Source organism: Filicampus tigris, chromosome 21 (assembly GCF_054856515.1).
Source record: "Filicampus tigris isolate MCC_2025a chromosome 21, RoL_Ftig_1.0, whole genome shotgun sequence".
NCBI lineage: Eukaryota > Metazoa > Chordata > Actinopteri > Syngnathiformes > Syngnathidae > Filicampus > Filicampus tigris.
In genome coordinates this window covers 5697343-5707914 of record NC_141237.1, presented here as the reverse complement: position 1 = coordinate 5707914, position 10572 = coordinate 5697343, and the positions used below count along the sequence as shown (strand labels likewise).

The 10572-nt window shown below is 45.9% G+C and overlaps 1 protein-coding gene across 8 annotated transcripts in view; it reads left to right on the top strand.

Annotated features, from left to right (window-relative positions):
• Positions 1-1576: 1576 nt before the first annotated feature.
• Positions 1577-10572, top strand: part of trpc1 (transient receptor potential cation channel, subfamily C, member 1) — a 42120-nt gene continuing 33124 nt past the window's right edge. For 3 of the 8 annotated variants that reach the window (XM_086021354.1, XM_086021352.1, XM_086021360.1), the window contains exons 1-2: positions 1577-1715; positions 2510-2632. The gene's annotated coding sequence lies outside the window, so the exon portion shown is untranslated. Of the gene's footprint in view, positions 1716-1901; positions 2034-2509; positions 2633-10572 lie in introns of those variants that run through there. The other 5 variants (XM_086021353.1, XM_086021357.1, XM_086021356.1 and 2 more) reach the window with 5 other exon arrangements.

The following is a 10572-nucleotide window of genomic DNA, read 5'->3' as shown; positions in this document are numbered from 1 at the left end:
AATCAACTCCTAACTGGTCTGATTATCAAAACATGTGTACTCTACTTTCCAAATTATTAGGAACTGAAAGGCACATGACTGCGGTGACGTAGTGGGCCTGAGACCCTGCATTCTTCAATCTTTCTGCTCATCTTCTGCATAGTTGGATGACACAATTATTGTTGTTTTCCATATTCCATCATGTCAGGGCCTGTTTAGTGGGCATATAGTTTTCCATGTAGCTTTCTAGCAAAGAGGGAAGAAAATATACCTCATAGGCCTATGTCATGTTTTTGCTCCTTTGAGTTCATGCAACGGATTACAGTGAAATGTTTGTGCACACTGCCCTCTGCTGCTGGTTACAACTACTACAATTTATTGTAATCCAGGTCTCCTAAATAGAATGATAAAAGTGCTCAACACAAGTGACGGATGATGCACTGCAGCTGTCTATGCGGCTGAGTGGATTGTAGCCCTGACTTGGGACATGGAGGAGCTGAATTTTGGGACAGCTGTCAAAAATCGTGACCGCTTGGAGGTCAAGCGCCTTTGAAACCTTAAACGTTCTTTTGAAAACCAGATTGAAGAGCTATTCAAGCTGTCTATGTGGATGAGTGGGTTGTAACTAGTTTCGAGTGCAATTTTTCTGCTCGGCCAATGTCAGTAATGAAAATATTTACTCAATTTTAAAGTCAAACTTTAAAGTCAAACTTTAAAATTGACACACTCCCTGGAAGCTCAATTCACCTTTTAAACCTGACATTGAAACGGAATTTTTGAAGACTCGACATCACAGGTTCTTATATTTAAATTTTGACTCAATTTTATAAAAAATCAGGATCCTGCATGGGAGCCAAACCTCCTTTGGACAAGTGATCGCTTGAAAACCAGAGGTCACACATTCTGACAGCTGAATTTTTCAACTCAATTTCGGGACAGCCGTCAAAAATCATGACTGCTTGCATGTCAATCGCCTATGAAACCTTAAAGCGCAAATCAACCCAAACACATTTTTTTCACTAATATGTTCCCAGCAGGCTCACTAGTTGAAACACTGCATTCTGATTAATATTGCGTTTGTGGAATATGAATTCAGCAGCAAAATCCACACGTTTTTAGCCATCACAGGGAGGAGGCCATTTTGTCATTTCTGTCAACTGAAAATGACATCACAACTACTCAGGGCTCAGGTAACGACCATCCTGGCTGACCTGTTTTCTGAAGCTGAGCCGTGATTGGTTGTTACCTGGGCACCGAGTAGTTGTGATGTCATTTTCAGTCGACAGAAGTGACAAAATATTAGTTATTAGAAATAAATACTTTGACTTGCATAATGTTCTCTGAATAAATTACGGTTCAATTTAGGATAATTTACTATAAGTACAGTGTTATTCAAGTTACAAAGTTAAAGCTTATCTGAGTTCATATTTGTTCTGTTATTTTTTTATTATCTACACTACTGTAACGTTTGACTCAACGTTTACAACCTAACTATACAATTCATCCTAATTCTGTATTGTCATTGGGTAATGTCAAATTTAGCCAATGTGAATTACTTTTGAGATCGTGGGGCGGGACTGTTCCAACTGTTGCTACCCACTCGCGAGAGAAGTGAGAGGCTTTGAGCCAGCGCTGAAGGGAAGCTGTGTCATCGAATATTTCGCACTTTTTGTCAATAACATCGAGATAAACTACCCATTTTCACTGGATGTTTGTACTCAATGGATGACTTTAAGGTAATTACACTTCTCTGGTTATGTTAAAAATAAACTATTATGGTCCGTTTGGTTTATATTAGCATTGCAGCTAATGGTGATTAGCAATTAGCCTTGCTACTACTGTGACGTTATTTAGCTTTATCTTAGAATATTAACAATTGGAGACATTTTCCCGCTCATTCTAAACTGACGCTACCTACTCGCGATAGAAGTGAGAATGTTGGAGCACACGCCGGAGGGAAGCTGTTCTGTTGAATATTCCGAGCTTTTCGTATATAACATCGGGATAAACTGCCCGTTTTCACTGGATGTTTCTACTCACTGGATTACTTTGAGGTAATTACACTTGTCTGGTTATGTTAAAAATAAACTATTACTGTCCGTTTATTTTATATTAGCATTGTAGCTTATAGTGATTAGCAATTAGCCTAGCTACTACCGTGGTGTTAGTTAGCTTTAGCTTAGAATATTAACGAGTCGGGAGACACTTCCCGCTCGTTCTAAACGAAATAATATATGGACTTGTACGCTCAGTACTGTCCTGTTAATTCAGGGGCAGACGTGGACATTTGTGAATAGTCAGGGGAACACTTTGCTAGATGCCGGGAGAGCCCATTTCCTGCTACTAGCTTGGTTTTAGGACTAATTATTCGCGCCGTTTCTCACATTCTCCGTTTGTGGAGCGCAACCCACTCATCTCTGCCTCTTTTGAATGACACTTATCTAATACGCTTTTATTGGATACTCCATTTGCTAATCTTTTCTTTGCTCATTTTCTTAATTCTCTTCTCCTTTCTTTCCCCTCCGTGTAGTTCTAAATCCATCTGTGTCTCTCACCGGAACTGTGAGTACGCATTCCATACAATTTGTGCATGAAGAGCATCAGGCCTGCCCAAGTGCGTTGGACTGTAGTACTAGTAGTATCTTGAATGTGTGTGAGTGTTAGCCCACATTTTTCTGTGTTATTTGATACTTTTGTGCTTGTTGCCATACTTAGGGATGACTAATTGTTGTAATGGACATTTATTAATTCAGGAATTGAGTGCTTTGAACATACAGTAATATTAGTAATTTCACAAGGAATTCAAGGCTTTGAGTTTATAGACTAGTGTTGTCATGATACCATCATTTTTACTTTGGTACTTTACCTGCATAAAGTACCTCGATACTGACACAGTACCTCGACAAAAATCTAAAAGCAGCAAAATTATAACTGCCAAAAAAAACCTTCATTTTTTAAAATGTGTTATTAATTCAAAATATTAGGATATGTTGATTAAAAAAGAACTTTTTTTAACATTGTTAAATGTTTATGAACATTTGCACGCGATGCAGAGTGAGATACTGTAAATATATTACACAAAACTAGTTTCCATTTAATTACGAGTAGAAAATGTGCACAGATGCTTGTAGAGCCATTAATGTGACATCTACTATAATGGAAAACTGCCATTTTCATGGCCAGATATGCAGCTGCATAGCCTCTATGCTTTTTGGACACTGAAATAGCCAATTCTGATTTTTAAGAATGATATTTTTTGGAAATAATGTGATCAATGCCTTCATTTATGTGTTTATATAAACATAATGTATACATGTCAATGTATATATGCTTATTCACTATAAGTTTTTACATTCCATGCCATATTCTTGACCTATTTGACTCCCTTTCATGTCATCCATTGTTGATATTGACAGTACATTTGCACCGTTAAAGTCAAGCAAATATGCTCATTTATCTGATAATGGCTCAATGTAATGTAGCTTGTCTGTGTGTATGCGTGTGTGCCTACTCTTATCTAATCAGCTCCCAGCTAGTAGAATGCCTCGAAAATGTGAACAAAATAATTCACTCCCTACTTATTTTTAAGGTAAGTGTTAGTAATGCATCACAACCTGTCGCTGTTTAAACTGGTGCCGGTCAGCGAGGTGTTCACCCTCGATCCATGGTAGGTAAAACAAGCCTCATAAACTCTTTTTTTGGCATGTTGGTCAGCTTGCCATGGCTGTCGGTCGTCTAAGCAAAAAGTTCCACTTGGCGCGCAATGAATTTCAGATTTTTGAAAACCCAATGTCACAGGTACTTACATGTAAAGTTTACTTAGTTTTATCATTTTTAGCATCAATTCGTAACTCATTTGATGCGTACATCGTTTTAAATCGTTTTGTGTAATCTAATAGTACACCCCCATCATTGAGTTAACTGGAGAACTGCGTTTTTTGTGTGCCTTTGATGCCCAAGGCTCTGATGCAATTAATCATAAAGTTTCAGGATTGGGAAGCATTGTCATGATGTGCAACCACCAACAGATGTCACCAGTGTCGTTTATCCGACCATTGCCAGTTTGTAGCACAATGTTTATGTTTTTTGCAACATGCATTGTTTTTTGCTTTTTTTAGAAATTGTTTTGGGGTTTTTTAATAAGAAAAGTAATGTTTATATATCTGAGGTGTCATAAAAGCAAAAAAAATGGTGTTTAAGTTTATAGTTTATGTCTTTTCACAAAACTCTTGATTTCTTCTTTTTTTCTTATCAAAGAAGAGAGACTAATCTTTATTTTGGCAGGTCCCATGTCTATGTATTCATGAAACACAATGTTCTGTGGGCCTTCAAAGATGGGGCAAAGTCCTCAAAAATGGCTGGCAACGAGGAGCTTCGTTGCGCTGTGAATGGCTGGCATTGAATTAGTTAAACGGGAAGTCAACCCAAACATATTTTTTTCAAAAATATGTATACGCAAGCCCACTAGTTGAAACAAAGAATTCAGATAAATATTGTTTTTTGTGGAATAAGAATCAACCGTTTTTTTAGCTATCTCTGGGGGTGGCCATTTTGTCACTTGTGTCGATTGAAAATGACATAACAATTGCTCAGGGCTCAGATAACGACCAACCACAGCTGACCTGTTTTCTGAAGCTGAGCCGTGATTGGTCGTTACCTGAGTCCTGACTTTTCAATCGACAGAAGTGACAAAATGCCCCCTGAGTTGGGTAAAAATGGGTATATTTTTCTGCTTAACTCATATTCCACAAACAATCAGAATGCCATGTTTCAACTAGTGGGCTTGCTGACAGCGGAATTTTTCAACTAAATTTTGGGACAGCCGTCTAAAATTATGACCGCTTGCATAATTAGCCTATGAAAGCTTAAACGCCCCTTTGAAGGACGGACTGATGATGCATTGCAACTGTCTTATGTGGCTGATAGGATTATACCCCTGACTTTAGTTGTGGAGGATTTGGCTTCAATTCCAGTGCTGGGACAGGCTCAGTTCTCAAGTTCTTCACTCAACTTTAAAGCCGCTCATAAATGGGCACACTCCCTCAAAGCTAAAATCACCTTTTAAACACCACAGTGAAAGCGGCGACAAACTCCCTGACATCTTGTAGCATGTGGGGCCTCCAGAAGTGTTGCCTCAGGAACTGGAGAGATCGGTTCACCCCAGGATGAAAACTAACTTGGAGGGGTGTCCCCATTGAAGGACTTGGCAGCGGACAGAATCTGAGACAAAGAGATGATCCTAATGGCCTGAGCCAGGATCTGGTTGCTGTCGCTGGGCCTCCACAACTGCCCGCTCAATGTCCAACACAGCCGCACTGATGAAGCATGAAGAGGGTAGAATGGTCTCGGGATCTTGCCTGTCTGAAGGTAGAGCATGCATACGACAGATCATCGGGTTTAACATTGGGCGAGCCCGGACGGTAGGAAAAAGATAAATTGAAGCGCCCTAGGAACAAGGCCCAACGAGCCTGCTGTGAATTCAGGCGCTTGGCGGATTGCAGGTACATGAGGTTTTTGTGATTTGTTTGTACCAGAAATGGGATCTCAGCTCCCTCCAGTCATTGTCTCCACTCCTGAAGAACAGATCATGCATATGAGAGAGAGTATCGGGTTGAGGCAATGCTGAGAGGACTTCACTCGAGAGCAAATGACGCAAGCGGTGACAAACTCCCTGAAATCTTGGACCATTCGGGGAAACCAGAAGCGTTGCCTCAGGAGCTGGAGAGTATGATTCGCCCCAGGATGACAAGCTAACTTGGAGGAGTGTCGCCATTAAAGGACTTGACAGCGGACCAAGTCTGGGACGAACAGCCGGTCCTTAGGGCCCAGGAACGTTCCTCGGACCCATAACACTCCCAGTCTACTGAATACTGAAAACACGACCACGGCGACGTACATTGAACATCTTGTGGAAAGTGTATGCGATGTGACCGTCAATATCAAGTGGCCGTGGAGGGGACTCTGGAGGAGGACTGACGGGGTAAGAGGAGACTGGCTTCAGGTGCGAGATATGTAAAGGGAGACCGACTTGGAGGGCTGCTGGGAGCTTTAGGCGGACAGCTGATGGGCTAATGACCCTCTTGGTGTCAAAAGGCCAATGAACCTGGGTTCTATCTTACGGGAATCAGTCTGAAGGGAAGGTCATGGGCAGATAGCCAAACCTTCAGTCCCGGATGATAGTCCAGGGCAGCAGACCAATGTCTATCAACCAGTTGACGGTTGCGCTAAGCTGTGCGTGACAGGGCAGCTCTGGCATGTCTCCAGATGGCATGACACAGTTTGGCACGGACAGAAGGTACAGCGACCCCCTTCTCCTAGGAATTGAATAGATCGGGCTGATGGCCATAAGTGGCCATGAATGGACAAATGCCCGTGGAAGAGAAAGTCAGGGAATTGTAGGAATACTCGACCCATGGAAAGTGTATGCTCCAGGAGGCCGGATGGCGGGCCGAGACAGATCTAAGGTCTGACTCCAGGTCCTGATCAACCGCTGTCAATGTGACTTCCCCCGAGAGCAGACGACGCAAGTGGCGGCAAATTCCCTGACACCTTGGATCATTTAAGGCCACCAGAAGTGTTGCTTCCGGAACTGGCGGGGTCGGTTCACCCCAGGATGACAAGCTAACTTGGAGGAGAGTCCCCATTGCAGGAGTTGAGAGAGGACGGAGCCCTAAAGCCCTAAGAATCGGCTCTTCGTCCCAGATTCCGTCTGCTCTCAAGTCCTGCAATGCGGACACTCCTCCGAGTTAGCTTGACATTCTGGGGTGAGTCAAACTCTCCAGTTCCGGAGGCAACGCTTCTGGTGTCCCCAAATGGTCCAAACTGCCAGGGAGTTTGTCGCTGCTTGCGTCGAAAGCTCTGGAGATGGGCAGATGTTGCAGGAGACCCTTGAAGTGATGGTGAGAAGACTTCCCTTGAGAGAAAACAACACAAGTGGCTACAAACTCCCTGACATCTTGGACCTTTCGGGGGCCACCAGAAGCGTTGCTTCAGGAACCGGAGGGTTAGATTCACCCAAGGATGACAAGGCAGTTTGGATAAGTGTCCCCATTGCAGGACGTGACAGCGGACAGAATCTAGGCCGATCCTTAGGGCCCGAGCCAGGATCTGGTTGCTGTCATTGGGCCTCCACAACTGCCCGCTCAATGTTCCACACAGCCGCACTGATGAAGCATGAAGAAAGTAGAATGGTATCTGGATCTTGCCTGTAAAGGTGAATCATGCATACAAGAGAGACCATCAGGTTGAGGCGATATTGTGAGGACTTCCCTCGAGGGCAACGACGGAAGCGACGACAAACTCCCTGATATCTTGGACCATGTGGGGCCGCCAGAACGTTGCCTCAGGAACTGGAGAGTTCGGTTCACCCCAGGATGAAAACTAACTTGGATGGGTGTTCCCATTGCAGGACTTGGCAGCAGACGGAATCTGAGACGAAGAGCCGATCATTATGGCCCGAGCCAGGATGTGGTTGCTGTAGTTAGGCCTCCACAACTGCCCGGGTCGCCGGAACGTTGCCTTAGGAACTGGAGAGTTTGGTTCACCCCAGGATGAAAACTAACTTGGATGGGTGTCCCCATTGCAGGACTTGGCAGCGGACGGAATCTGAGACGAAGAGCCGATCATTATGGCCTGAGCCAGGATGTGGTTGCTGTCGTTAGGCCTCCACAACTGCCCGCTCAATGTCCCACACAACCGCACTGATGAAGCATGAAGAAGGTAGAATGGTTTCTGGATCTTGCCTGTCTAAAGGTAGAGCATGCAAACAAGAGAGATCATTGGGTTTAATATTAGGCAAGCCCGGACGGTAGGAAAAAGATAAATTGAAGCGCCCTAGGAACAAGGCCCAACGAGCCTGCTGTGAATTCAGGCGCTTGGCGGATTGCAGGTACATGAGGTTTTTGTGAGTTGTTTGTACCAGAAATGGGATCTCAGCTCCCTCCAGCCATTGTCTCCACTCCTGAAGAACAGATCATGCATATGAGAGAGAGTATCGGGTTGATGGGATGCTGAGAGGACTTCACTCGGGAGCAAATGACGCAAGCGGCGACAAACTCCCTGAAATCTTGGACCATTCGGGGAAACCAGAAGCGTTGCCTCAGGAGCTGGAGAGTTTGTTTCGCCCCAGGATGACAAGCTGACTTGGAGGAGTGTCGCCAGTAAAGGACTTGACAGCGGACAGAGTCTGGGATGAACAGCCGGTCCTTAGGGCCCAGGAACGTTCCTCGGACCCATAACACTCCCAGTCTACTGAATACTGAAAACACGACCACGGCGGCGTACATTGAACATCTTGTGAAAAGTGTATGCGAGGTGACTGTCAATATCAAGTGGCCGTGGAGGGGACTCTGGAGGAGGACTGACGGGGTAAGAGGAGACTGGCTTCAGGTGCGAGATATGTAAAGGGAGACCGACTTGGAGGGCTGCTGGGAGCTTTAGGCGGACAGCTGATGGGCTAATGACCCTCTTGGTGTCAAAAGGCCAATGAACCTGGGTTCTATCCTACGGGAATCAGTCTGAAGGGAAGGTCATGGGCAGATAGCCAAACCTTCAGTCCTGGGTGATAGTCCAGGGCAGGAGAACAATGTCTATCAACCAGTTGACGGTTGCGCTAAACTGTGCGTGACAGGGCAGCTCTGGCATGTCTCCAGATGGCATGACACAGTTTGGCACGGACAGAAGGTACAGCGACCCCCTTCTCCTAGGAATTGAATAGATCGGGCTGATGGCCATAAGTGGCCATGAATGGACAAATGCCCGTGGAAGAGAAAGTCAGGGAATTGTAGGAATACTCGACCCATGGAAAGTGTATGCTCCAGGAGGCCGGATGGCGGGCCGAGACAGATCTAAGGTCTGACTCCAGGTCCTGATCAACCGCTGTCAATGTGACTTCCCCCGAGAGCAGACGACGCAAGTGGCGGCAAATTCCCTGACACCTTGGATCATTTAAGGCCACCAGAAGTGTTGCTTCCGGAACTGGCGGGGTCGGTTCACCCCAGGATGACAAGCTAACTTGGAGGAGAGTCCCCATTGCAGGAGTTGAGAGAGGACGGAGCCCTAAAGCCCTAAGAATCGGCTCTTCGTCCCAGATTCCGTCTGCTCTCAAGTCCTGCAATGCGGACACTCCTCCGAGTTAGCTTGACATTCTGGGGTGAGTCAAACTCTCCAGTTCCGGAGGCAACGCTTCTGGTGTCCCCAAATGGTCCAAACTGCCAGGGAGTTTGTCGCTGCTTGCGTCGAAAGCTCTGGAGATGGGCAGATGTTGCAGGAGACCCTTGAAGTGATGGTGAGAAGACTTCCCTTGAGAGAAAACAACACAAGTGGCTACAAACTCCCTGACATCTTGGACCTTTCGGGGGCCACCAGAAGCGTTGCTTCAGGAACCGGAGGGTTAGATTCACCCAAGGATGACAAGGCAGTTTGGATAAGTGTCCCCATTGCAGGACGTGACAGCGGACAGAATCTAGGCCGATCCTTAGGGCCCGAGCCAGGATCTGGTTGCTGTCATTGGGCCTCCACAACTGCCCGCTCAATGTTCCACACAGCCGCACTGATGAAGCATGAAGAAAGTAGAATGGTATCTGGATCTTGCCTGTAAAGGTGAATCATGCATACAAGAGAGACCATCAGGTTGAGGCGATATTGTGAGGACTTCCCTCGAGGGCAACGACGGAAGTGACGACAAACTCCCTGATATCTTGGACCATGTGGGGCCGCCAGAACGTTGCCTCAGGAACTGGAGAGTTCGGTTCACCCCAGGATGAAAACTAACTTGGATGGGTGTTCCCATTGCAGGACTTGGCAGCGGACGGAATCTGAGATGAAGAGCCGATCATTATGGCCCGAGCCAGGATGTGGTTGCTGTAGTTAGGCCTCCACAACTGCCCGGGTCGCCGGAACGTTGCCTTAGGAACTGGAGAGTTTGGTTCACCCCAGGATGAAAACTAACTTGGATGGGTGTCCCCATTGCAGGACTTGGCAGCGGACGGAATCTGAGACGAAGAGCCGATCATTATGGCCTGAGCCAGGATGTGGTTGCTGTCGTTAGGCCTCCACAACTGCCCGCTCAATGTCCCACACAACCGCACTGATGAAGCATGAAGAAGGTAGAATGGTTTCTGGATCTTGCCTGTCTAAAGGTAGAGCATGCAAACAAGAGAGATCATTGGGTTTAATATTAGGCAAGCCCGGACGGTAGGAAAAAGATAAATTGAAGCGCCCTAGGAACAAGGCCCAACGAGCCTGCTGTGAATTCAGGCGCTTGGCGGATTGCAGGTACATGAGGTTTTTGTGAGTTGTTTGTACCAGAAATGGGATCTCAGCTCCCTCCAGCCATTGTCTCCACTCCTGAAGAACAGATCATGCATATGAGAGAGAGTATCGGGTTGATGGGATGCTGAGAGGACTTCACTCGGGAGCAAATGACGCAAGCGGCGACAAACTCCCTGAAATCTTGGACCATTCGGGGAAACCAGAAGCGTTGCCTCAGGAGCTGGAGAGTTTGTTTCGCCCCAGGATGACAAGCTGACTTGGAGGAGTGTCGCCATTAAAGGACTTGACAGCGGACAGAGTCTGGGATGAACAGCCGGTCCT